The sequence below is a fragment of the Engraulis encrasicolus genome, chromosome 1 (assembly GCF_034702125.1).
Source record: "Engraulis encrasicolus isolate BLACKSEA-1 chromosome 1, IST_EnEncr_1.0, whole genome shotgun sequence".
NCBI classification, from domain to species: domain Eukaryota; kingdom Metazoa; phylum Chordata; class Actinopteri; order Clupeiformes; family Engraulidae; genus Engraulis; species Engraulis encrasicolus.
This window is the reverse complement of record NC_085857.1, coordinates 46776014-46803627: the sequence shown is the minus strand read 5'-3', so window position 1 is coordinate 46803627 and position 27614 is coordinate 46776014. Positions and strand designations below refer to the sequence as shown.

Genomic DNA, 27614 nt, shown 5'->3' with positions numbered 1-27614 from the left:
TGATGGTGACTTTTAATGTAAAAAAGAAGTTATAATAAAATTTGTCCTCTTTCAATAACATTTGAACTGGTAAATGTGCAAGTTATTGGAACCACACTAACGCACAACATGGGTCAAAAGTCACCCGCATTCATTTATAATGTAATTCCAAGCAAGGCTATGGGACTTAACTTCTAAATACTTAATCCTAAAATCCTTTAGAAAAGTTATCATTTGGGTAACTTTTTACAAATACTCTTTACAAAGAGTATTATCTGTTATTTTTTTTTGTACAAATGTATTTTGAGCTTGGCGTGTGTGGAAAAAAAACATTTTGAGAAAAGGGCTTTTGAACATATGAATAGGAATATTTCATGCATTACTAATGTCAAGATTTTCTGAAAAACTGACATTTTCAACGCAGGTGGCAGGTGTTGGACTGCCACTGTCTAGGAGCTCATGTGATCTGGCACAGGGACACTGAGGAGCCAGGAGACCAAATGACAACGCCAGGATAGAGGGGCTCGGTGAAGGTGGAATGGAACGTGTGCAGGTGGGTGAGTGTGTCAGAGGAGACGCTGTAGAAGGACAGAGTGCCTGCTGGCCAGTCCAGGTACACTCCTACTCTTCTGCAGTTAGTGGGGATGGCGGGTATGGCAAACCTGTAATTATTGTGATAGGCAGATTCACTGACACTCTCACAGCTCAGACTCCAGGACTTGTCATTCCGTCCAAGCCAGCTCTCGTACCCTCCTCCTTGCCTCTGGATGCTTCCATACGACATCGCTACATAAGCTCCACTACCACTCCACTCGGCCTCCCAGTAGCAGCGTCCAGACAGGCCCTCTTTACACAGCACCTGAGGATGACTGGGGTCAAATCTGTCCGGGTGCTCCGGATACGGCTGCTCCTCACTCACACGTGTCACTTTTCTGTCCCCCTCAGAGAGAGCGAGTCCTGTGGTGGCTGTGTTTGGGTCCAGTGTGAGGTCACAGGCATCTGTACATGAGGGAAGAGGAGAGAAGAGACAACAGAATACACAGACGCCTAGTACCGACTGGGGAAATTGGCAGGCGGGATCCGCGACGCGCAATATCGCGCTGGGGGTGTGGTCACGGATACTCCCAGTAGATTCTCCCCGGGGCTAACTACGCTGCTCACCCGACTTTCGAGCCTCGCGGCGCGGCATGTGTCTCGCAGCTGACACCGGGTAGACCGAGCGAGATAACAAACGGCGAAAGGTCGTTTGCACACATTACTCACCCAATATCACAACACAGTGTGTACATGGCTTAAATTTGATTGTGTTTTGGTCCTAGATAACATTTAAGCCCCGTTATATCATTATAGAAGTACAGAAGTAGTCTAATATCAGCTTGTAGCTGCCTGGTTCTGGTAAAATGCTAACGTTAGCTTACCGGGTTAGCTCAAAACATCGAGTGATCAAATGACAAATGTGGGATAACCTATTTGTGTTGTGTTACAAGTTTGTGGCGCATTTTTACATCAATCCGTGGTAGTCGTGACATTTATAAGCATTTAGGGTCTTTATATTAAGCAAAAACGTGATGTTGGAAATCACAGAAATCGCCGCCATGTTTTTCAATTTTTTTTTGTAACTCCCGCCCTTGCTACCCATACGCCCATCTGATTGGTTATTGGACCATCAAATTTGCATGATATAGAGATCTCGTCTATATCAAACCGCGTCCCGCTGCGATATCGCTTCCCCTCCGCGCTGTCAAGCGGAATATCGCCCCCATTCAAAGTCAATGAGAGCGGAGCGGAATTACTCTGTGTGGGTACGGGCCGAGAGAGTGTGGGTGTGTGGGTGTGCGTGTCTGTGTGTGTGTTTGTCTGTGTGTGTGTCTGTTTCAGCTGTTAGTGGTAGTTTGGACATATGGAGACGGAGATGTTTTGTTTAATATTTAGGCTTAATGCTACAATACTACAGGTACTGGTATAAGTATGTAGTCTTTAAAATCTGTCAACCTATAATTTGACCTCTTCCACAAGGTTTGGGTCTTGTACTGCACGCCTGTCCAAATAAAAGAAATCAAATGTATGTGCGCGCATGCACACACCCAAAAAGGGGTTGTTATTGTATGTGAGTTTTTCCTGTGTGTGTGCGTATGTGTGTGCAAGAGTGCATGTTTGAGTTACGATGCATACATAGGCCTACATACTGTACATAAACAATTATGTCACTCACATTTCCTGAGTCCAGGTTTCAGTCTGCACTCGCCACCATGGTCATACCTGAGGAAGGATGAGAGAAGAAAAACACAGTAGACATGAAGAACTGCAGGGCCAAGCAAGTATTCCTGATGAGGGACGGAGAGGAAAGGAGAGAGAAACGAGAGGAAGAAGTGGAGGAATAACATGAAGCAATAGCCAGTCTCCACCCACACGCACACACGAACGCATGTGCGTACACACACACACACGCACACACACATGCAAATTAAGACAGTTGGATGAATTGAATAAATTCCCCTCATTTTATTCTCAGCTTTACAAAATTGATTTGCAGTACACACACAGGGAAGCCGATAGGGCGGCGACAAAGGGGTCTGTTGTCCTGGGCCCAGGAAAACGGGGAGGGGGACCAGATTTGGAATCTCAGTATTGTATTGGATTAAGGGGTCCTTCAGGTGACTTTGTCCTGGGCTTGGCCAAAGCTCTCCGCGGCGTGGCACACAGACACCTCCACCCATACAAGTATTGTGGTGTTTTGGGTTAAGGACTTGCACTGCTGTGCCAGAGACCAGGGTTCGAATCTCACCTGCGGACTTATTCAAACTATTGCGCTACGAGAGAAGCTACTACAGTAATGCAAGCAGATGTGTTGTGTCTTGTCTCTTGGTTGCATTTGGAAGGGTGAATACATATAGGGTAAATACTGATGAATGAATAGTAGCTGCATCCTTCATTTCCCCCATCCGGGGATCAACAGAGATACTCTACACCCACATCCATACATAGTCTCAAAAAACAGCATACTATATGAACCTCCCCTAGCTACGGCGAAACATTACACTTCACTACATTTCACTGCACTGCATCACGCTTTATAACCAAAGCGACTTAAAAACAAGGACATAATCACAGCACACATCTCTAGCAGATACAATGTGCACAGGAAATATACAGAACAACAAGTGCAGATGCAAAAAAGGGTTAGGTTTTTAGATGCGTCCAGCATCTCTATAACAGGGTCTGTCTGTCCGTCCGTCCGTCTGAAACGCTTTCATTCAATTGTTGTCCGTCTGAAACGCTTTCATTCAATTGTTGTCCGTCTGAAACGCTTTCTTTAAATTGTTCCTTCCTGTGGCCACAAGGCGGCAGACTACGGAGCGAATGCGTGCAAGCATAGCCTTTCTATACTAAACCGGATGCTAACGTTGGCGAAAAGTAGCCTAGCCACAGGCTAACTGACAAACGTGAGGCCAACACAACTCAGCCGATCGTGATATACGCCACAAATAGACCAATCAATGTTGATTTCTGCCTTCGATTTTCATCAGTTAAGAAATCTAGCGTCGGATTAACACATTATTAAGGTAAGCGAGTTGCCGCCATGTTTGTTTTCCAGAATCACCCGGGTAGAGAGCTCACGTGCAGCATTCTGGGTAATTGAGTTTCACCTAAAGGGTCAACCCATAAGCGCATGATTCACCCAAACGGTTTTATTTATTTATTATTTGTCGATGTTTAGATTCTTTCCCACATGCACATAATGCTGAAATGGCGTGATACTAAAGGTTGTTAGGCCTAATAAATGTCTGGTAATTTGTAATGTAGCCTACTTCATCTAGGCTATGTGAAATTTCAAATCATAGCCTATGGTTCTTTTCGGAATCCAAGAATGATGATAAGCTTATTATACCCTAAACTGCAAAAAATAAAGCCATGTCTCGCCATTTTGCTGCCTTGCTGCCTGCCACAATATTTGGAGTGTCCATGATGACCAATAAACAAAAAGTACATCCTCGGGGGGCGTTGACAGGCTAGGAGGAGGCCAGGGGGGCGTTTGGGGGGAAAAATGGCATAGTTGGAACTGGCATAGAGGGACGCATCAGTTGTCCGCCATGTCGGCCTTGTTTTTTTTAGTTAAGTAAAGTACACACACACACACACACACACACACACACACACACACACACACACACACACACACACACACACACACACACACACACACCAAGAGTCTGGCCTGGGGCTAGGGCAGCTCAAGCATTAGTGTAGTACAGTGATTCTCAACCTTTTTTGAAGAAACGCCCACTTGACCTCATCATAAGCCTCACAACACCCCCTTGACCTCATCATAAGCCTGACAATGGCCCCCCATAGTATTGAAAATAAAATAAAATAAAATAAAAGGTCCGCAACACTGTTAAATGCTCCCAAAAATGTAATGGCACTTTGCCACTGATGTGCGCGCATTCTTTGACTTTCTGGACCCCCTTAGTATTGAAACATAAAATAGACTAATGCCCTCCAATGGGAACTAAGCCCCGCCCCCACTCAGCTGTATCCTTCTCAACGCATCCCCCCCCACACACACACTGGGGAGCGGTAGCGCCCCCGTTGACAAATAGACAAATAGGAGAGTCTTTCGTGACTATCTACTACAGTGTTTCTCAACAGGGGTGCCGGGGCACCCTGGGGTGAACTGAAGGGGTGCCTTCCAAATGTAATAGAGTGCGCCGAGCAGTTGGGGTAGTCAGCCAAAATGATGAGTTAAGTCAGGGAAAATTCTCGTGCAAAAATATTCTTTTTATTTTTCTTACCGGCATATGATTTAAAAGACTTGACAAACAAAACACTGAAGCAAAAACGGACAAAACAAAAAAGACAGGGACAAGGCCCACAAAGCTAGGCTTTCCAAAGTCTCAATCACAGACCTTAAAAAAAAGGTTGAGAAACACTGATCTACTACACTAATGATCCCCAGGAAACACACACCAAGCACTCACCTCAGAGTCTCTAGATTACATTTGGGATTATTCAGTCTCTCTGTGAGCTCTCTGACACCCGAGTCTCCAGGGTGGTTGTAGCTCAAATCCAGCTCTTCAAGGTAAAAAGGGTTTGTCTTGAGGGCAGAGGCCAGGAAACAGGAATTCAAGTTTTCCGATTATGATATGTGATTTTTAACCATCTACGTGTGTGTGTGTGTGTGTGTGTGTGTGTGTGTGTGTGTGTGTGTGTGTGTGTGTGTGTGTGTGTGTGTGTGTGTGTGTGTGTGTGTGTGTGTGTGCGTGCGTGCGTGCGTGTGTGTATTAGAGTGGGTTCTGCCCAAGCCCACTCCTATAAATTAAAAAAATAAATAAATAAATAAATAAATAAGGATGAAAATTATTGGATTCTACTGGTGTGATTCAGACATCATATTCCCAGTGAACCGTTCAGTTCTGTATTTGTTCAAAAAGCCAAACCATGGGTACTTTTCAAGATAGTGTCACTGCTATCTAATTTAGCAATCAGAGTTGTCAAAAGTAAAAGTAAATACATGATGTAAGCACAACACTAGCACATTATTTCAGAACTGAAAACAACTGACTAGCAGAAAGACTAAACGGCTAGTGCCGGTGAACGTCAAGCCCTGGTACACACGTAAGGAACAACACAGTAAACACTAACCTTAGTGTCCTTAGTTTGCACAGGTGTGTACTCAGTCCTACAGACAGAAGCTGCACTCCAGAATCCTTCAGGTCACTGTCACTCAGGTCCAACTCCAGCAGGGGGACCACGGTCCTCAACGCAAAAGCTGCAACCTTGCAGGCGTTCTCTGTGAGATGGCAATGAGCAAGTCTGCACAGAAGGAGGGGTAAGAACAAATATACTGTGTTGTGAAATGACAGGACTGCTAATGTACAACATAAGAGTAATAAAGTGCCAACAACCGTGAAGGCCTTCTCTGTTAGATTGTAATGAACAAATTTGGAAGGAAGAGGTCTACAAAAAAACCTGTCAGCACTTTTTTGACAGCTGTGAGCATTTGAACCATGTCTGTCTTATGAATAGATATCTATATAATAGATGTCTTATGAATGGCTCTTCACCAAGTTGTCTCTTTTCAGGTGCTAGCTGATTGGATCACACCTGGGCTGGTGGGGCCAAACCACTACCACGCATTCTACACCAGTGCATTCACCCTCTCTGTCTATGGGTATGTCTGGCTGCCTGGGAGAACTGGCAAGAGGCCCATGATGCAGTGGGTTACAGGTTTGGGTTAGGCAGTCCTACTCTTTCTTTCAGTCCCTGCTGTTTGGGTTTGAGTTGGGGTTTCAAAAATAAAATGTATTTTACCCCCTCATTGGTCTCCTCTGTGTTCTGGCTTTGAGCCAGGTTGTGACAAGTTTTACATTTTATTTCCAAATAGTCTATGTTTGCATTCAGATGGATCTACAACTGTATACACAAATAAGATAACTTGCTGATCCAGTTATATAGAACATTCCTGGCTATAGCTAGATATAACACTCTGATCTCCAGCATGTTGAAATTGAATCCATTCATGATGAAAACACCATGGCTGTATGTGAATGAGACGTTATTGCAAACTGGTCTGTTGGCCCTTGCCTTTATGGACTGGATTTCATCATCCATTCCTTGGATGGAATCAATGGATGGAATCATCATCATGTCGATGTCTGTTTTCTTATTACATGTATTTAGTAGCAGGGCATTCTTTTCAAAAACAGTGTGGCATTTACCAACTTGCTCTGTCTTTTTATTAATTGACATACCGTAATATCTCCAGTTTGCAGCGTGGACTCTGAAGAGCAGACAGCAGCTTCTCTTCTGATTTCTGCAGGTCATTGAAACTCAGGTCCAACTGTCGTAGAGTGGAGTTTGCACACTGCAAGGCTGAGTCGATAGTCTCACAAGACTTCTCGGTTAATCCACAGCCAACAAGTCTATGGATTCAACATTTTAATCACATGACAAAAACAGAAACAGTATTATTTCCATTCCCTTTGGAAATCACAACAAAAGAACAAAAACGGGCTGAGATTTAAAAATCAAACTCTTGTTTGTCCCAGCATTGGAGTAGTGTGGTCTACACAGTAAAACACAACTGACAACATAACTCTTAAAGATTTGAAATGAACAAATTCCACTCAATATTTTGTAAATATTAATAGCTTAAGAGATGAAATTACACTGGTCGTTTTTTATACTGCATTTTGACTCCACAGCTGTTTTCCAAAGTACTTTTATTAATCCTCTATATGGTTTCATCCTCTAAACATCACATTATGTACACATTTCTATCTTGAAAAAAGCCTTCTTTTACATGAAGGTCGTATGACAGACAAGTTGTATTAAAGCTTACTGGTGGAATGGAGAGTGTACAGGATCTTTTTTACATTTGAATGAAAACCTCACACATAATATTCTAGACACATGTCCACTTACAGAGGTGTGTAAAAGCACCCTTTTTAACTACAGCCATAGTCGGAAAAATGGTGGATTGACACAGTTACTACATTACAGTTTAAAACATTAGTAATTGTTTTCTACACTCCTGGTACTTCAACTCACATCGCATTTCTGCAGCATCTGACTGCTGTAACGAGTCTCCGGCGACCTTCTGGAGAGGTCCTGTATTTCCTCAGATCAAGCTCATCCAGCACCTCATCAGACACCAGAAGCATGTGAGCCATGGCAGAGCAGTGAGTCAGTGAAAGAAATTCACTCATTGAACCATTTACCTTGATGGACTGTATTTCATCGTTAGAGGAAGAGTCTTGTATCTCCATCAGGCAGTGGAAGAGATTGAGCCACCTCTCCGGGGAGATATTGGGTCTCTGCATCGCCTTCAGGTTCTTGACTGTTTTTTTCACAGTTTTTGGGCTGCTCTGGGTGTGTGGCAGGAGGTCAAGCAAGAGCCTCTGATTTGACTGAAGCGAAATTCCATGAAGAAAGCGAACAAACAAATCAAGATGTCCGTTCTTGCTTTCCAAAGCTTTGTTCACTGCACCCTTCAACAGCTCATCAAGAGGCACATCAGCACTTCCTGTCACCTTGGCTTTCTTTTTCAGAAAATGTCCCACGACCGTCACATTCTTGTTCAGATAAGAGGAGAACACATGCAGTGCGGCAAGGAATTCCTGGATGCTCAGATGGACAAAGCAGTAGACCTTCTTGTGATTTAACACACATTCTTCCTTGAAGATTTCAGTACACATGCCAGGGTACACTGATGCTTCACTGACATCGATGCCACACTGTCTCAGGTCTTCCACATTGAACACGTAGTTGCCATTCTCCAGATGTGTGAATGCCAGATCTGCCAGCTTCAATATGACATCCTTATCTGATTTCAGAAGGCCAACTGTCTGACTGTCGTCTTGCTTTGTCAGATTCTTCCTTGTGGTCTGGATACGCAGGAAATGTGCAAACATCTCAGTCAGAGTCTTGGGAGCTTCTTTGTCACCCTCCTGTTCCAGTATCACCTGAAGTACTGTGGCAGCAATCCAGCAGAAGGCCGGCAAGTAGCACATGATGTCGAGGCTCCTGGTTGTCTTGATATGGGCGATAATTCTGTTGGCTAGACTGTGGTCGCTGGTCCTCTTCCTGAAATACTCTTCCTTCTGTAGATTATTGAACCCTTGCAGTTCCGTCACTAGGTCAACACACTGGGAAGGGATGTGATTGGCTGCTGCTGGTCTGGATGTTATCCAGATGAATGCAGAGGGAAGCAGGGCTCCCTGAATGAGGCTTGTCATAAGTTCATCCACTGAGGCGGTTAGGTTCACATCATCCAACTTTTGATTCTCTTGGAAATTCAGTGGAAGCCGACTCTCATCCAGACCATCAAAGATGAACACAATATTACAATCTCTGTAGTCTGCATCCTCTAAAGCACTAAGCTCAGGGTGGAAGTCAAGCAGGAGTCTGTGAAGACTGTACTGATCGTATTTGACCAGATTCAGCTCACGGAATGGAAGTACAAACATGAAGTCAACATCCTGATTAGCTTTCTCCTCTGTCCAGTCAAGGATGAACTTCTGTACTGAGATGGTTTTTCCAATGCCAGCAATCCCTTTGGTCATGACAGTTCTTATGTGTCCCTCCTGTTCTAAGGGTTTGAAGATGTCATCGCAACTGATGGTTGTGGCCTCTGTAGTTTGTGGTCTGGATGCAGCTTCTACTTGCCAAACTTCATGTTCGTTATTAACCTCTTCACTCTCTCCCTTTGTGATAAAGGGATCTGCGTCTATCTTTCTCAGGAGTGTTTGTGATCCTGGCATTATGATGCCTTCACACATCTTCTCAAATCTTGTCTTCATATTGGCCTTATGCCTCGTCAGTATGTCAATCATGCAATGGTTGTCTGTCAGGAAGATATGAGAAGAAAGTATTTTCAATCATTTGACTAAAATATTGTTGCTGAACAAAATCTAAATCCAACGTCCTATACAAGCTATTGTGAATCACCTTTTAATTTGGTCTTTTTGGGTGAAGGTGGGTGCGTCTCAGGGTTGATAGCAGGTTGAGTTCTACATCTCTTCCTGCACTGGCGACAGCTGTAATCCGCTGATGGACCAGACTGGCCCCAGTAGCGGCTGATGCACTGTCTGCACAAACTGTGTCCACAGGTGACGAGGACTAGGGAACTCTGATGCTGCCCACACACACCACACCTCTTATGCTGGGTCCTCCTGAAAAAAAAAATGCATATTTAATTTTGTTTTAGTGTGTGTGTGTGTGTGTGTGTGTGTGTGTGTGTGTGTGTGTGTGTGTGTGTGTGTGTGTGTGTGTGTGTGTGTGTGTGTGTGTGTGTGTCTGTTTGTCTGTCTGTCTGTCTGTCTGTCTGTCTGTCTGTCTGTGTGAGAGCGTGTGTGAGAGATTTTGCGAGAGAGGGAGTTTGAGAGAGAGAGAGGGGGGGGAGAGAGAGAGAGAGAGAGAGAGAGAGAGAGAGAGAGAGAGAGAGAGAGAGAGAGAGAGAGAGAGAGAGAGAGAGAGAGAGAGAGAGAGAGAGAGTAAGAGAGAGACATCAATACAGAGGTAGACACACATGCTCACACACAGGCAGCCATCAGTATTCAGTTCACTATTTCATACATTGTAGATATTTTATTAGGTCTTCTTTTTCCGCTAGGTAAAAAAATAAATAAAAAGATTGAAACTGTGCAGCCTATTGCCACATTTGATCTTTTCATTAATATTTTCTGAATAATAAACCAATACTAGAGGCATGACCAAAGCACAATACATTTTGCAACTAAAAATGTTTATTTCTGGAAATTCAAAATAATTCGAAAAAAACTACTAAGAATATGTCGGGACTGGAAAATGTCTAAATTTAACATTTGCGAGCATGTCCATGTCATGTTTACCAGCTTGAAGCAGGCATCACTCTTAAATACTTAAATTGTGAGGCTGCAGGGCTGGTCAAAATTTTCATCTCAGTTTTTCAAAAGGGAGGCCACACCTTGCCTGAATTGTGTTTTAACGTGTTTCGACGCATGCCTTCTTCAGTGCGTAGCCTCTACACTGAAGAAGACACATGCCGAAACACAAACTGGTGCAATGAAAAACACAATTTATGCAAGATGTGACCTGCTATTTGAAAAACTTTTATTCTCCATGTAACATCACCTCTGCTCCTTGGATGAATGCTGATAACCACAGTGGGTTTGCATACAGTGTTCAATCTCGCCCTCCAACCCGTGCCTGCAGTTCACCTAAGGAGCACTGACGAGACAGCAGAGCTCATAAGGTTGGCGCTAATAACTGAAAATTGTGCTCGCTGTCGGCTGAAACTTGACAATATTACTGTAAGTTCTGAGAAAGCAATGTGGATTTAAATGAAATGTACAATAACCTTTGAGTTATGTCCTTCTGATTTCCTTTATGTGTCAGGCTCCGCTAGGACTGGGTACCGAAATTCGGCTCCTTAATAGGAACCGAATGAAAGGCTAGGGTTCTACTTGGCATCGAAACGTGCCTTGGTTGTCGGTTCCACGTTTCGGTTCCCATGTTCATCATGTCAGTTAGGCCTATCATTTCACATTTAAAACCCCAGAACGTTAAAGCAGTCAGAACGGCAGTCGCTTATTTATCATAAAAAATATGGCAACATTAATTGTGATCACATTCGGGCTTGCAGAGACTGCTGGCAGGCTACAATCCCCTTTTAAAGAGGTGGTCAAATCATCTGTAGATAACACTGTTACGAGAGAAGAGAAACTACCATCACCCCATCTTTAATTTGTGTAGGCTTCCTGAGAAGAGTGGCCTATTTCTAGCGTTTGTAGATGGCAAAGAATTCAAGAACTCTGTCTTCGACACAGCCACTGCGAGCCAAGAAACAGCAAGAGAATGTGTGCAAACGAAGCATTGCATCATTCTCACGCAGATGGTTACATCGGCGTATGAGGAAAGTAAAAGTCGGCAACACTGTTTAAACTTTAATGAAGCTTCATGTCAATAAAACGTAAACTCACATCAGAAGCATCAGGTGCTGTCACTTTTGGCCGCGAGAGACTTTCTTTGTGTGTTATGGAAGGCATACATTTGCGCCACGGAACGCAGATTTGTAATAGTCCAGGACCAGCTCTGTAGACCCGTTCGCAATTTTGAGTTGAGGGCGTTTCTCACTGGATTTGAGTTAGTGGGTTCCTAGACATTAAAAATCACGGAGGTGCTCGTCCACCATAGTGCCAGATTTTTCACAATATGGCCGCCAAATATGGCCGCCATCGCCTATGACAAAAACGTGTGTTTTTTACTTTTAAACTGTTTATACACATGCCATACATCAATTCTGACCATTTTTTGGAGAGGAAATCATTTCTGACAATTACATGAGGAGAATGTGTGATTGTGACCTTAAAAGGTCATTGCCAAGGTCAAATTTGCAATTCTGAAGAATGTCAATAGACTTTCATTGATTTCATTAATTTATGATTATTTTGTGTCAGGATAGAGTCAGTATAGTTCTTAAAAGGTCAAGGTCAAGGTCATGTTCCAGGTCTTTTCCCTATTCTGAAGAACTCGGCCCTGTGCTTGCCAATTAGGTCATTATTAAGAATAAGGAACAGCCACTATAAAGGTAAATCTAACATTTCCACACAGTCAGAGGACAGGACATTACATGCACTGCAACAGTCAACACAGAGAGGAGCCCCCACTAGAAGAGGAGAAGTGTGTCAGACATCCCAAGAGTACACAACTTCACTGCCTCTTTCAAACGCTTGTGCATAACATTCAAAGCGGAATAAGGCGAACACCATTGCATATGATGCACTTTTCACAGGATTGGTTCATGTTCAAGCTACCAGACAATCAGATCTGACCAGCCTTCTTGCTAGCTATGTTATGGAATGCTCGAAAAACCGACAGAAAACCATACCTAGCACTTCTACAAGGGAGGATTACACATTGGCAGGTATCCAACTCTGATTATGCTGACAAATCATCACTTTCTGGTACCAAGAGTTCACACTATGCAGCCTTATTACTGTTTCAAGATGCTTCGGTGAACAGACACCTTCAAGAGTCTCCAGTGTCGGGCACAGAATTAAGCCAAGCTGGTGATATACTGCAGAGGAATTTACCATTCCAAGAGGTACCTGATCACGCAAAGCCAGTGGTTCGACCTGCCCTACCACCAGAGATGCTTCTGCATCCTGAAAACAAGCAAGCAACATTACTGCATGTTGCAACTGCAAAAGGTTTATCAGGAAAGTATGAATGCTTGATCAGCCTGATTAGCTCTGGTGTGTCAGGAGGAGACCTTTTGATGCAGGCTGCTGTACACACACTTGTCTCATTTGCTGTTGTGCCAATGATGCGTGCTGGCTTCCTTCCTATAATACCAAGACCCATTTCTGAGTGAGTGACTGTCAGACACTGCCTATCCAACTTCCAGTGTTCGCAGACAGATGAACCAGGCATCAATGGCAATTTGGTGTGATGAAACCTGCATGAGACAGAGCACTTCAAGGATCTCTTCCACTGTATTGGCCCTTTCTATTGGACGCGTGTTATTCTCAGATATCAGGGAAAATTGCCTCAAGGTTCTGGCCTGGATGATGCATTGATGCATGTCTCTCCAGTGGGATGTATTCCGGCCTCACAAGGACAAAGCAGACTATCCAGTGCTTGCACAGGTACAGGCATTGCACACTTCACTGGCTTCAGTTGCCCAGAATATGAGTTTGAGGCCTTGATTGAGCAAGTGGAGAGCTTGAATGAAGACAAGTCAGAGCTCTGCCAATTCTTTAAAGTTTGGCTGGATTTGGCGGCCATCATTAAAAATGCTGTTGTCTCTGAAAGAGAAGGAAAATAAATCAATATGTGGCTACCATAACGTCCTGCAATCTTTGCAGTACGTAACTGCATTAATTACCTATGTTATGGATCATGGTATCTTGAACAAATCAAGGTTCTAGTGTTAACACATTCTGAGCTGTACCGTTGCTTTTCTGTAGGTCACTGAGTTGTGCAATATCGCCATGGCTAGTACTGTGCTGTGGGAGGTGACATAAAGGTTGAGCAGCATTCAGAGAGTATGCAAGGGTCATGGAGGACACTATGTAGTAGGAGTCACACGCAATGTTAATGTTGCAGCAAAGTTTGAGCTATTTCCATCAGATTAGAATGATCACTGATGTCCTCAACTTTCTCACCAACAACACCACTTTGAAGCGGACTGAATGCCACCTCCAACATGCACTGAGCACCACTCCGCGCCTTATATTCAACTGAAATGTGTCATTGTTGCTAGACTTTGTGGTGGATCCGCAGAATCCATACTCCGTGACCATTAATGCGCCCGCTCCACTGCACAATCTGCTCAGCAACCAGGTTGTCGCACCTAGCCTGCGCAACCGTCTCCAAAGCTTGCTTGCAAGCTTGTCTTCAGCTTATACAGGCAGGATAGGATAGTTCTCATGAACATTAGATAAGTGGAACTGTTTCAAAAAGGAATCTTCTGCAGTACAAAGATCAACCATAGAAGACACCAGCAATCATTGTAAAGGAGCAGAAGTTGGTCTCATCTAAAGACATAGCTGAGGCACATAGGAGAATGGACATTACTGAGGAACGGGGCATGAGTATTCAGCAGATCTCATGATGTCCTTTCAGCATCACCCCTGTTAGATGGTGACCTTCCGTTGGTTGTTAACAAGTCAAAGCTTGTCAGTGAAATTGAGCCTCACCTTAATCTCACCCAATGAAGCTCTGAGTCTACATATTGCCCCCATGTTCGGGTAGACTTCATGTCAAAGATCCGTCAGATGCCTCTGGCAGAATTTAGGCCCTGTCATCAATGCCATCATCAACTCAGCAATATCCCTCTGCTGACATCCAGAGCTCATCCATCTTGTGACTCCTACATTGAGATGTCATTGAAGGAAGGAGAACACATGGGGCGTACCAACTCAACAACAGCCGTTGACATCATTGGCATGAACGGACAAACACCCATTCCTCACCAACTTGATAAGTTCTGGGCCTCTGTGGAGAACAAGTGAAATCTCCAATTGTTAGTTCCAGACATGATTTATTATCAAACCAGAGGCAATACTACTGTCATTGTCAGCCCTGTTGTTGTTGTTGATGATGAGGTGCTACCAGCAAAGTCAGCTGATGGTGAAGAGATTCCAGAGCTCTTGAACTGCGTTGATGAGGCTTAGGACAGGTTGCTGGTGCATGTTGAGTGTGCTGTTCGTGTGAAGCAGGGCAGAAAAGTTGTTATAGACTCAAATGATACAGATACATTTGCATTGCTTCTCCACTACAGCCAATATTTCCAATAACTTGGTATGCAGGAGATTTACCAGCAGTATGGCACTGGTTAGATGAGGAGAATGCTTCCCCTCCATCAATTAGTCTCTCATCTTGGAGCATCACTGACTGTGATCAAAGAACATATACCGTGAGAAGATGCATGAGTAGGGGGGTTGCATGAGGTTGGGACTAAACATGCAGTCATGGTTTCTGATCCAGTCCAGTACTTGGCTAACTTTGGAGAGGCCAAAATATTGACCGAGCAAGATGCAACATTGGCTGAGAAGTACTTGGTGCGTGTCTGGGCTGGGGCCAGATCAACCACAACAGCTGTAATATTTGATGATCACAGAGTAGAAATGTACAGCAGTGGTGCTGGAATCAATGTTCCTCCTCCCATCAGTAGTGCTATAAGAGGGCACATTCAGAGAGGGGCATTTCTAGTTCATAGAGTCTGCAACATACTTACAAGAACCAAGGACCCCAAAATAAGGCATGAACCTAAGCAACATGGGTGGCAGGAGCACACACCTGGCATACTCCTGCCATTAAAATGGCTGAAACCATTATCATAAGATATGATGATCATAATGATAACGTGATTTTTCAAGTTAAAATAACTAAATCACTACAATGTTACAATGTTCCACCTTAGTAAATTTATTGTGTTTTGGGCTTAATTTAAGCCTAGGTCTTTATCATCACATTTATTTATGCTATGATGGTCCCTAAAGTGTTAAGAAATATTAAATGTTAGAAATGTTAGATTTACATTTATAGTGGCAGTTCCTTATTCTTAATAATGACCTAATGGACAAGCACATGGCTGAGTTCTTCAGAATAGGAAAAAGACATTGACCTTGACATTGACCTTGACCTTTTAAGGACTATACTGATACAAATAATCATAGTAATATCAGCAAATAACTCCTCATGCCATAATTGATAATTTGTCTCTCATTTTTATAATGGACGTCTATTAACGTACTTCAGAATAGCAAATTTGACCTTGGCAATGACCTTTTAAGGTCAAAATCACACATCATCCTCATGTAATTGTCAGAATTGAATTCCTCTCCAAAAATGGTCAGAACTGATGTATGACATGTGTATAAACAGTTTAAAAGTAAAAAAGACAGATATTTGTCATAGGCAATTGTGGCCATATTTGGCGGCCATATTGTGAAAAATCTGGCACTATAGTGGACGAGCACCTCCGTGATTTTTAATGTCTAGGAACCCACTAACTCAAATCCAGTGAGAAACGCCCTCAACTCAAAATTGCGAACGGGTCTACAGGGCTGGTCCAGGACTATAACGTGGATTATTGAAACTGAAGACTTGATTTCTACTATGAATATTTTTTTCCGCTTGGTATAATTATGGACCATGCAAAGAACTCGAAACAGAGCGCGCCCAGTGCCACTACGTGCGTAAGCTTCCATTGTTTTTAAAAAAAACAGTGTTTGCTAGAACAGCATACCTGTCAGCTACAAAAAAAACGGCATATTCCCTGATTTTAAGCCACACATTTGAAAAGTTTCAACAAGCCAATTCCTGACAGTCAACGGAACGGCAGTGACTATGCTTTTCCATTAACAGTCCGCGCGCGAGGCCAAAATCCCCACACAGGGCATGTTTTATGAAAAATGAAATATGAGTTTCTCCTTGTTGTTTTGCCGCTCAAGTTGTCTGGGGCTGATGCAAAACTTTATGCTGGTTCAGTTTGTAATCAGGTAAATTCGCACGATTGTCTGTGCATTTGCCATGAACATCGACTGTATGACTATATGAACTGATGCTGCGCCTGCAAAGAAAAGGCACACTCACGCCTACGCTCGAGAATGACCTCATATTTTCAAGGAAGTTGAATTCTTGGTGGTAGCCTATCTGGCATAAAATGTACTGGCAGGTAGTTCAATAAGCAAGACCCTTTAGCTGGTCCAGAGCCCTCTACGGCTCTGAGCTACTAGAATAACTAGAAGGGGTGTGGCAGGCTCGTCAGGGTAGGCTAACCGTGGGGATAATTTATGGTCCGACGTACGCTTTTGACCTAGCAAACTAATTTTTTTTAGCTGGGAATTTCGTCTTGCTGGCAAGGCTATAGGCCTACTACCGCCGTGTAAATTCACAAAGCCATGTGAAATGTGAAAAGTTACAGCTGTTTTACAATTACATTGTGGCAGGGCGAATTGATAGCTATTGCAATGCACCTGCCGTGTCCCTTCCGGGCCGTGAAGGGGAGCGAATGGGATAGAGTAGAATCACTATTGGAGCTAATGAAAAATATTTCACGTCACCTCTATTAGCTTGCTGACTCTTGTTCTATCTGCCAGTTCTTTTAGGCAGAGATTCAGACTGCCTAACTCTAGGCTACGGTATTCTGATTTCTCACGTAGCTTGGGAGAACATCTTTCACCGGAGACAGAGACGTGCAGCACAAAATGGATAGGGTTGGATTTAGATTGTAAATCATAGTTCTCAATTTAAAATAAATTCCCGGACACTTCAACTGGATAATGAAGGAGGCTCGGGGGTCGGTTAAGATTTTTTAAATGTTCGTCATCCCCATGTTTATAAAATAAGAACCGAAAATGGCACCGTCAGGAACCGCTACTCAGCCCTAGGCTCCGCTAGCATCTTGCTAACAAAATTGCTTTACGGCCGTCGTGATCACAGCAATGCAGCCGGCCGACCAATCCAAACGCAGTGTGTGAAGCCACTCGTGACGTCATATTGACAATAAAGATGTATTTTACAAAGATCCAGCGAGTTTAAACATTCAAACTAAGTGCTGTTTGAAAGGATAATCTATCCTGTCTTTTGGAACAATGAAATGAAACGATGATACCAATTCTCTCCCAAAGCAATGGCAGCATCGTGGTTGAGCTCCATGGGACCCCATTCATTCTAAGTTAGCCTCTGCGCTCCTTGGCGCTCCTCTGCGCTGTCTGGATTGCGCCACTTAGTGGACAGTACCACCCGGAAAAAGTCGCGAGATTCCTCTCTCGTACTACCCATAGTCTCTGTGATAACTTACTGTGGATCAGGAGGATCCATTGGAGGAGGTGGTTCTGTGTTGGAGTAGACAGACTTATCCATGGAGCTCTTCAGGCATCACACAAACACCTCTGGACACTGGACACCATCGTCCGTCAGCATGCAGCACTGGAAATAAAAAAACAGGAATCACATTAGATCGATCAGTTGTTTTCAAAGTGGCGGCCGGGCACCCCAGAGGGGCCGCGAGGGGATGACAGGGGGGGCACGACAGGTTGGCAGGAAAAATATAGGGGAATAAAATGAATAATTTAATACATTGAATAACTTAAGTAGGCAAAATAAACAAAAAATAAGCTAGCCTTAACAATCCCAGTGGAATCATTTTCTTCTTTACAATGTTTATACAGGGCCTATGTATTATGCTTTCTGTGGTACTTGAATGGGTTTAGGAATGCACCAACTTAATTGAGTTGTGAAACTGGGTACAGAAAAAAAATGTGTGGCACGGCTCATGCCAGGGGGGCCTTGGCTGGAATCTACTGGTATATGGGGGACCTTGCCCTGCATTAGATCATACTCAAGATTACATTACCACTACACATGTATAACAGTATGTTAATTAGAACAATGTCAACATTGTTTTCATTACACATACATAAATGTGTGTAAAGATGGCAAAACATGGTTCAACATACAAGGAAAATAAGACAATTGTCAAATACAGTGTGTGTGCATCATACAAAGTAAGTAATTCAGTATTACAGAGGATGTAAGAAAACAAAACAAAAACATACACAAACTTGAAAAGCAAAATGGAGAGTTTGTAGTATTAGACTGACAGACCTAGTTCATTACATGTGTCAGACACATATATTATTATACTTGTATAGTGCATCTATTGCTTCATGCTCTTCAGCCATGGGTTACCCCCAGCATTTTATTGTTAAGGCCACCTCGACAACAAACACCTACCACCTTGACTAGGTCTCCTGAATAAATTAAAGTTTTTTGATCAGTATGGGGTAGGCTACTCAAATTTCACTGCACTTAGGCCTACACTTTTTATAGTATTTCTACATGCGACAAATAAACATCCTTGTGTTTCTGTTTTCCTAAAAATTTGCATTTTAACATTGATTGTAATTAAAGAGCGTAGCTTTAACAAATATCAGCTATCAATCAACTGGCATTAGCCTACTGACTGTTTCAAAGAGCACGACAGATTGGGGGATGTCATCATGGAGTTTGGGAACCCATGATCTTGGCCAAAATCTGCAGCCTACACCTGGAACGCTGAAGAAAACATTGGGTGCCCTGTCCCTACATTGTAGCCTAACCCTCTGCTGACAGACTATAGCCTGGTCCTGACCACCCCATAATAGTACCATTTCATTTTGTATTCATGGTCTGGGCAATTGCAGGAAGCGGAAAGGACATTTTCGGGAAAATCAGGATAAGTTGTTGTAAACATGTCTGACATGTCTATCTTTGGCGAAGTAGGACCGTTTAACAGACATGTCTAACAGAACATCCTGCCGTATGATAAAATTACAATGTAGCCTAGGACCATTTGTCAGAACACCGGCCAAATCATGCCGCTCAACATCGCTCCACAGAAAACAGGTAGGCCTACCAGACGTAGGGTGCGGTCCAATATGCGAACTTGCGTCCTCCACTTGTTCTTGTGGCCTCGTACCAGGAAGTAATATGTCATGATGACATCACTGACAACAGCATTATATTTCAATGTCTCGCAAAAGCTCAATTGTTAAGTCATTTTCTCATTTGCAAACTGAATGGTGAATGAAGAATAGTCCCCCAAAAATTGTTTTGGCTAGGCTGTGACAGCGGGGAAACTTTATTGTTTTCTCCATGGAGGAGGGGCCAGAAGGCGGGCCAGGCCACACGCACAAGCGGAGACACAAGGTCGCATATTGGAATGCAGCCGTAGTGAGGAGCCAAGTCTCTTGGCGGAAGTACTAGGATGGAGCGCGAGGCTAGACAGAGTCTGCGTTCCAATATGTGACCTTGCTCTCTCCACTTGTGCTTGTGGCCTCGTACCAGGAAGTAATATGCCATGATGACATCAATGACAAGCATTATCCTATATTTCAATACCTCGCAAAAGCTCAATTGCAGATAGCAGATATTTTGGCTTTGTTTTGGCAGATATCTGCAATTTATGGCTTCCTTTTGGCAAGCCATAAGCTTTTGGCAAAATTTTGGCATGGTTATGGTTGACCTGGGCGCCAGTGAATTGGGGCGTTCCTCTGGAAAGCAAAAAAAACAAAGATTTGGCTAAAATATGGGTTGTTTATGGCTTCCCACAACACATTAAAACGCGCGGACTGTGAATGAATGAGTTATGGCCAGGTTATGGCATGTGTCAGGTTAATCTGAACCTCGGGTGGAGAGCGGGACAGCAACGTTCTACATTGGTGCGCTTACGGCAACCCAAAAGACTGCCAAAATCAACTGTCAAGAGAAACTCGTGCTTGCCTCACTTCAGTTTCCCCAGCGCCAGTGTGTGTCAGACTTCAGTTTATGCAGGTAAGTGCAGTTGACACGTTTTTATATTAAATACAACCGCCGATGACTTAAGAGATGAGGCATTTTGTGTTATCGGTTTTCATGTTGATTTCATAGGTCTGTGACCGTCGGTTTCCGTGTTATGCGCTGAAACTTAGATAGCGAATTACCCTTTTAACAGGAGCTAAAACACAAACGTCTGTGACACACAACTGTGACATTTAATCTTAGTTGCTACCCTCATACTCAGTAACGGTTGATTAAGTGTTGTTCTGTGGTTGAAATTCACTTTCAGATATCAATGCCAAGGGAATTTCAATCAAAGAACAACAACACTAGCAATCCCAGGCACCCAACGACAGCTAGCAAAAGCCGGGAGCTAGCTAACTCGGGCATGGAGCATCTTCTACCTATCAAAGCAGAGCACTATCTAGCAATATCTGTCTGTCACGGAAAGTGTTGGACTCACTGTAATTCTAGCCTACTACTGAAGCAATCGAGTGAATCTGCTTTTTTCTACATTGTCTTTTCAGATGTGCTGCTGCTGAAGGCAGTCACCCGGTGGAGGAACTTGTTTTTTGACAGGCACACTACAGGTTGGTTCCACAATTTATTAACCTCTCTCTCTGGTCTAATCTTCGTTCGTTGTGAAAGTCCTTGCTTTTAATGTAACTGCTTTTAAGTATACGTCTGTATTGGGTAATGCAATGGTCGGTTTGTGATCAAGCGCTGGCTATTTAACATGATCAGTTGTTAAGGCAGTGTGTATTGTTCAGCTATCAACAACAGGGGGTAAACCGTATACAGAAATGTGGCCCATGTAGGCCTATGTAATCTTGCTCTAACATTTGTAATACCTCAACACAGAGAGTAGCTTACTAGAGGTGTCAAAGGTAAAAGTAGAAGTGAATTCATGGTGAAATGTAAACAAACGCCTGCCCCCAGACCAGGATCTCTGAAAAGACTGAATAAGGGGGAAAAAACACCTCAGATATGCCTACTGACAAGTCCAGGGTAGTGGGAGCATTACTAATTGTCAGAAAGCTTTAACAATGGCACATGATATAACATAGTGACTAGTCTGTTTCACCAGTTATTCTACAGTAGGCACACCCAATGAGATAGATAGCCTACTGCTTTGTTGTTATTGAAAAACCTAAAAGCTAGGTTAAAAAAAACCTCCAATTTGACCAGTACTCTGATCTTAGAATCAGTGGGCTACTATATACTCAAGTGCAAGTTATATGTTTTGGCAGGGTTTTGTTTGATTGAGTATTGGTTTTTTTTCTATTCTTTTTCTCCCTTTTACTTTTGACAATTCCGTAGATGGTTGTACAATCTCCTGTAGCCTACTACTCATGCCATTTAAAATGTATAAAATATGAAATAACATCTACATTCTCTTTTCAGATGCTGTGCTGCGAACGGACACTGCAGTCACCTGTGGGAGGGGTCAATCAAATCGGATCTCAAAAACAGGTACCAAATTTTAATAACACCCCTCCCCCCTCTCCCGTCTATTACTCTATTAATCAAGTGCATTTGTGCCGCCACTTGGCCAGGACACCCTTGTTAAAAGAGATTTTTAATCTCAACGGGTTTATTTTCCTGGTTAAATAAAGGTTAAATAAAAGAAGAAAAAAAATGTAATGCCACTGTTTTCAAAGTTACTTTTGCATGTAGTAATTCAATTTGGTTTATCTTTTTATTATTTCCTAGATGTCGCGAATCTGATCTGATCTACCTACCTCTATGTGGCAATAGAGTACCTGCTTTTACTGGCCAGGGGACCAAGATGAAAACAAGAGACCTGTACCCAGACATCCAAGCACCCATCAAGTCACCCAGTCCTCCACCACCTGCCGTGCAGCTATACCCATCCATCAAATCCAGCCACTTGCCCACCCTAACCAGTCACAGCATTTGGAGGCAATAAAGTATAATGAAATGTATTTAATTGTCTTGGTTTTTTTTTTTCATTGTTTCATTGTTTCATTGTTGAAAATCACGCATTTATTAAATGTGCGATTTTCAACAATAAAAGAGGAATATTTAGTGATCCCAAATGTAGCCATAATGGGGCCCAAATGTCACTTATTTGTCTTATAAGTTTCTCTGTATACCGGTACTTACATTTTAAGTACTCTGCTTTAAGTACCACTGTGACGGAGGTCATCTTGCACCTGTTCACCCCCCTCGGGGATCGAACGCGCGACCTCGTCAACTACAACGGTTCGGAATGGGAGACACAGTACGATACCACTGGGCCAAGAGACTAGTCTCTCGGCCCAACGGCACGAGACTGTATGAGGCTATCGGAGGGAGGTTTACCAACGTTCTACGCCAACTCTGTGCTAGTTAGCCTCCGTTACACTCTCCCCCTTAAACCTCACTCCCATCCGGGTCATACGGCACCACTGTGACGGAGGTCATCTTGCACCTGTTCACCCCCCTCGGGGATCGAACGCGCGACCTCGTCAACTACAACGGTTCGGCAATGGGAGACACAGTACGATACCGCTGGGCCAAGAGACTAGTCTCTCGGCCCAACGGCACGAGACTGTATGAGGCTATCGGAGGGAGGTTTACCAACGTTCTACGCCAACTCTGTGCTAGTTAGCCTCCGTTACACTCTGCAGAGTATATAGATGTAAACACACGTGGAAATAGCATATTAGATCACTGCTATACTCCCTTCCGCGATGGGTACAAGCCCCTCCTCCGCGCACCGTTTGGCAAATCGGATCATTCCTCAATCCTGCTCCTTCCAGCTTACAAGCAGAAACTAAAACAGAGCCCACCCACTGTCAAAACAGTTAGCTGCTGGTCTGATGAATCAGATAGTGCACTGCAAGGCTGCTTTGAATGCACTGATTGGGACATGTTCCGTGAAGCATCTAACGGGGATATAAATGAATACACAGAGACAGTCACTGGATTCATTCAGAAGTGTGTTGAAGACATTGTTCCATCAAAAACTGTCAAAATGTATCCAAATCAAAAACCATGGATAAATAACGACGTTAAATCCGCTCTAAGAGCCCGGGATAGTGCATTTGCCTCTGGAAACAAAGAGCTGGAGAAAAAAGCCAGATATGACCTGCGAAAAACAATCAAAGCTGCAAAAAGAGAATATAGGCATAAGATTGAGGAACAGCTGGAAGGGAATGACTCAAGAAATATGTGGCAGGGACTGCACATGATTTCAGATCTGAAGGGGAAAAAATCCAACATCCAAGTCTCTCATCCCTCACTTGCAGACGAGCTGAACCAGTTCTATACACGTTTTGAGGTCAACACCAAACCTCCAGTAAGAGCCCCCTCCTTTTCTCACTTCTCTGACCCAGGCCTTATGCTCACAGTGTCTGATGTGCAGAAATCCTTCAAACAAGTCAACATTCGGAAAGCAGCAGGACCTGATGGGATTCCAGGCCGTGTAATCAAAGTGTGTTCAGAGCAACTGGCTGGTGTGTTTACAGACATCTTCAACTTCTCCCTGTCCATGTGTGTGGTGCCAAGCAGCTTTAAGTCATCTATCATTGTTCCAGTGCCTAAGAAAAAACAAATCACCAGCTTGAACGATTGGCGACCTGTAGCCCTCACCCCCATCGTGAGTAAATGTTTTGAAAGGCTTGTGAAGAACATCATCTGCGAAATGATTCCACCTACGCTTGACTGTCACCAGTTTGCCTACAGACAAAACAGATCAACTGATGATGCCATCACCAGCGCACTGCACACCTCCCTAACACACCTGGAGAAAAAAGACACCTATGTAAGGATGCTGTTTGTGGACTACAGTTCAGCCTTTAACACCATTGTCCCCAGCATACTCGACGACAAACTCCGGAGTCTAGGAATACACAGTGGCCTTTGCAGCTGGATACTAGACTTCCTCTCAGCACGGATACAGGTGGTGAGAATGGGCTCCATCACATCATCCTCCTTGACCATCAGCACGGGAGCTCCGCAAGGTTGCGTTCTGAGCCCTCTCCTCTACTCTCTATATACGCATGACTGTGTGGCTATACACAACAACAACACCATCATCAAGTTTGCAGATGATACCACTGTTATCGGTTTAATCTCAAACAATGATGAAACAGCCTACAGGGAAGAAATAAACAACCTCATGGAGTGGTGTAGAGGAAACAACCTGTCTCTGAATGTGTCCAAGACAAAAGAATTAATAGTTGACTTCAGGAGGAAAGAACACCAGTTTGAAACCATTAACATCAACGGTGAGACAGTGGAGAGAGTGAGAGACTTTAAATTCCTTGGCGTTACCATCTCAGAGGACCTCACCTGGGACAGTCACACACAGAGCATTGTTAAAAAAAGCCAGCAACGTCTGTACCACCTCAGACGATTGAGAAAATTTGGGATGAGACCCAAGATCCTGAGGTCGTTTTACAGAGGCACCATTGAGAGCATTCTGACGGGGACCATTACTGCATGGTATGGGAACTGCTCTCAAGCCAACAGGAGAGCTCTTCAGAGGGTTGTGCGTACAGCTCAGAATATATGCGGCTGTGACTTACCCTCCATACTGGAACTATTTGAGGGAAGGAGCATCAGGAAGGCAAAGAAAATCTTGGCTGATCCTAGTCACCCCAACCATGGACTGTTTACTATGTTACCATCTGGGAAACGATACAGAAGCCTGAAATCTCATACTACCAGACTCCAAAGTAGTTTCTTCCACCAGGCAATAAGATTACTGAATTCATGCTGAAGACAACAAGGCACTTTCTTTGCACTTTTTTTCCACCCCCCCCCCTCTTTTTTTATTTTTTATTTTATTTTTATTTTTAAAATCTTTTTGAGGACACAGGAAAAACACAACAATTTTTACTCTTTATAGGTTTCAAACCTATCATAAGACGTAATAAACTTATCTTGAATCTTGAATCTTGAATCTGAATCTGAATCTGAATCTGAATCTGAAGTATACAGGGAAACTTATAAGACAAATAAGTGACATTTGGCCCCATTATGGCTACATTTGGGATCAATTATGGGTACATTATGGCAGTATTTAGGGTCATTTATGGCTGTTCTGGGAGAGTTATGGGTACATTATGGCTGAATTATGGGTACATTATGGCAGTATTTAGGCTCATTTATGGCAGTTCTGGGACAGTTATGGGTACTTTATGGCTGCATTTTGGCTGAAGGGTGGGGTCTGGAATTCCTTTTGGGGCCTTTAAGGCTGTACGTGGAAATCCCAAATAGGTTTTGGGTGAACTTTGGTCAAGTTATGGCTGGGTTTGGTTGGTTTTGGCATGCCAAATTTGGGCCACTTTTGGCCCGGGGACTCAAACCGAAGCCAGCCAAAAGGCCAAGACACAATTTGGCCCAAAACTCTGCCAAAAACATTTTGCTAAAGTCATTTTCTCAATTGCAAACTGGATGGTGAATGAAGAATAGTCCCCCAAAATTCTTTTGACTAGGCTGGCGGGGGAAACTTGTTTGTTTTCTCCATGGAGGAGGGGCCAGTATGCGGGACGAGGCCATAGGCTAAGCACAAGTGGAGGACGCAAGGTCACATATTGGAACGCTGTAGACTGCAATGGAAGAAATAAAAGTGGAAAACACGACGAGCTGAGCATGTTGAGGCGGGCCGCCCGTACAGGTAAAGTAGGCTGTCTAAACAAATAGGTTATGTAATGTCATGACAACAAAACGTAATGGATCAACACAAGTTTTCAGACCGCCTGTAGCCCTACTGTCTCCACAGGACGAGTAGCCTAGTCATGCAACTACCTAAACGGTGCAGAACAAATCGCGTAGGCCTATTGTTAAGGCATCATAATTGTGCGCGGTAATTTCACATCTGCACACATTACTTAACGACTGTCGGGCCCGTGAAACACGCGCACACAACTCAAGTGAACTCAAATTGACCGCAGCGCTATCAGTTAGGAAATGAGATTTGTTATTGTCACCGCGGAAATCCAAGTAGGCTAACTAAACAAAACAAAAGGAACACACAGTCTTTCTACTCACAGTGATTTCCACAGGTTGTTCTTCACCGTCCTGCCACACACAACAGCTTATTTTCATATTCGGCACCCATGTCCGTTTGGGCAGACTGTCTGTGGTTTGGGTTTCCATTCCCAAGCACACGACTCCTCCCAGTTACTTCACTTCATAGAGTGCGGCTGCCACCTGGTGGTCACTGATTTCAATTAGAGCTGCACAGGGAACTCATATCACATAAGATGTTTTTGTTCTCTCAACTCATCATCTGCTCCTGTTTGTTGAAGCACATCAGATCAAATAGGCCTACAAGTCATCGAACACCCTGCATTCACGTAGGCTACACACACAGAGACACACAGACACAAACACAGTTTTAGTTTAGTTTAGTTTAGTTTATTTGATAGGGACAGATACATAACAGGTTGCATAACAACCAAAACAGCAAGCATCATAGCATTTATAGCCAAAAGCTAATTTCCAATGCTCGTCCCTAGAAGGGCTTTTAAAACAATACAATAGCAGCAATAACAAATAAAACAATATTATCATAAGAACAGCCTATACACTCATTCAGTCCAATCATTCATTTTTGAAACTTTCAATCATACTTAAAATTGGTGTAGGCCTATATTCTTCCATCCATCTCATGCATTCACTAAACATCAGACACATCAAACACAGACACAGACACACACACACACACACACACACACACACACACACACACACACACACACACACACACACACACACACACACACACACACACACACACACACACACACACACACACACACAAGTTATAAAACCTCTCTCCGGAATAAAAAAAATAACCATTTCCCAGCCAACATAGTTTCTCGTGTGCATATGTGTACTGTATGTGATTTCTTTGTCGTGTGCACTCCCTCTAATCTGAATTAGAGCATGGAACTAAGCATGGCTGAAATCTTCATCTGAGTGATCCCAACCACAGTGCAGGGAGGGAGGCCAAGAAGACACACACTACTGTATTATTGATGAACAGAAGAGTCAAGTCAAGTAGCTCAAGTAGCTTTTATGTGTCCCAGCTTGTTCAATTGTTTTGCAGCAATAGTACACACACATACAGTACACCCACAAAGACATTTTTTGAAAATGCATGAGGGTAAAAGGATTAAAATAAATCATAACAACAATAATAGCCTAGTGCATGACACCTTTTTCTAATTTCAAGATTTAAAAAGTTAAAAGTGAGTGCTAAAAGTGCTGTGGGGAGATTAGATCATGCACAGTATAAAAGATAAAAGACCTAATAAAGAAAGAAAGAAAGAAAGAAAGAAAGAAAGAAAGAAAGAAAGAAAGAAAGAATGTACTGCAATGCCTAT

The 27614-nt window shown here is 43.3% G+C and overlaps 1 long non-coding RNA gene and 1 pseudogene across 1 annotated transcript; one reads left to right on the top strand and one right to left on the bottom strand.

The window, feature by feature from the left end:
• On the bottom strand, window positions 1-26380 carry LOC134453437 (NLR family CARD domain-containing protein 3-like; annotated as a pseudogene).
• LOC134453495 (uncharacterized) lies at window positions 21639-22217 on the top strand. The gene is made up of 2 exons (XR_010035628.1): window positions 21639-21744; window positions 21985-22217. It is a non-coding gene; the product is annotated as an uncharacterized LOC134453495 (long non-coding RNA).
• Window positions 26381-27614: the final 1234 nt, after the last annotated feature.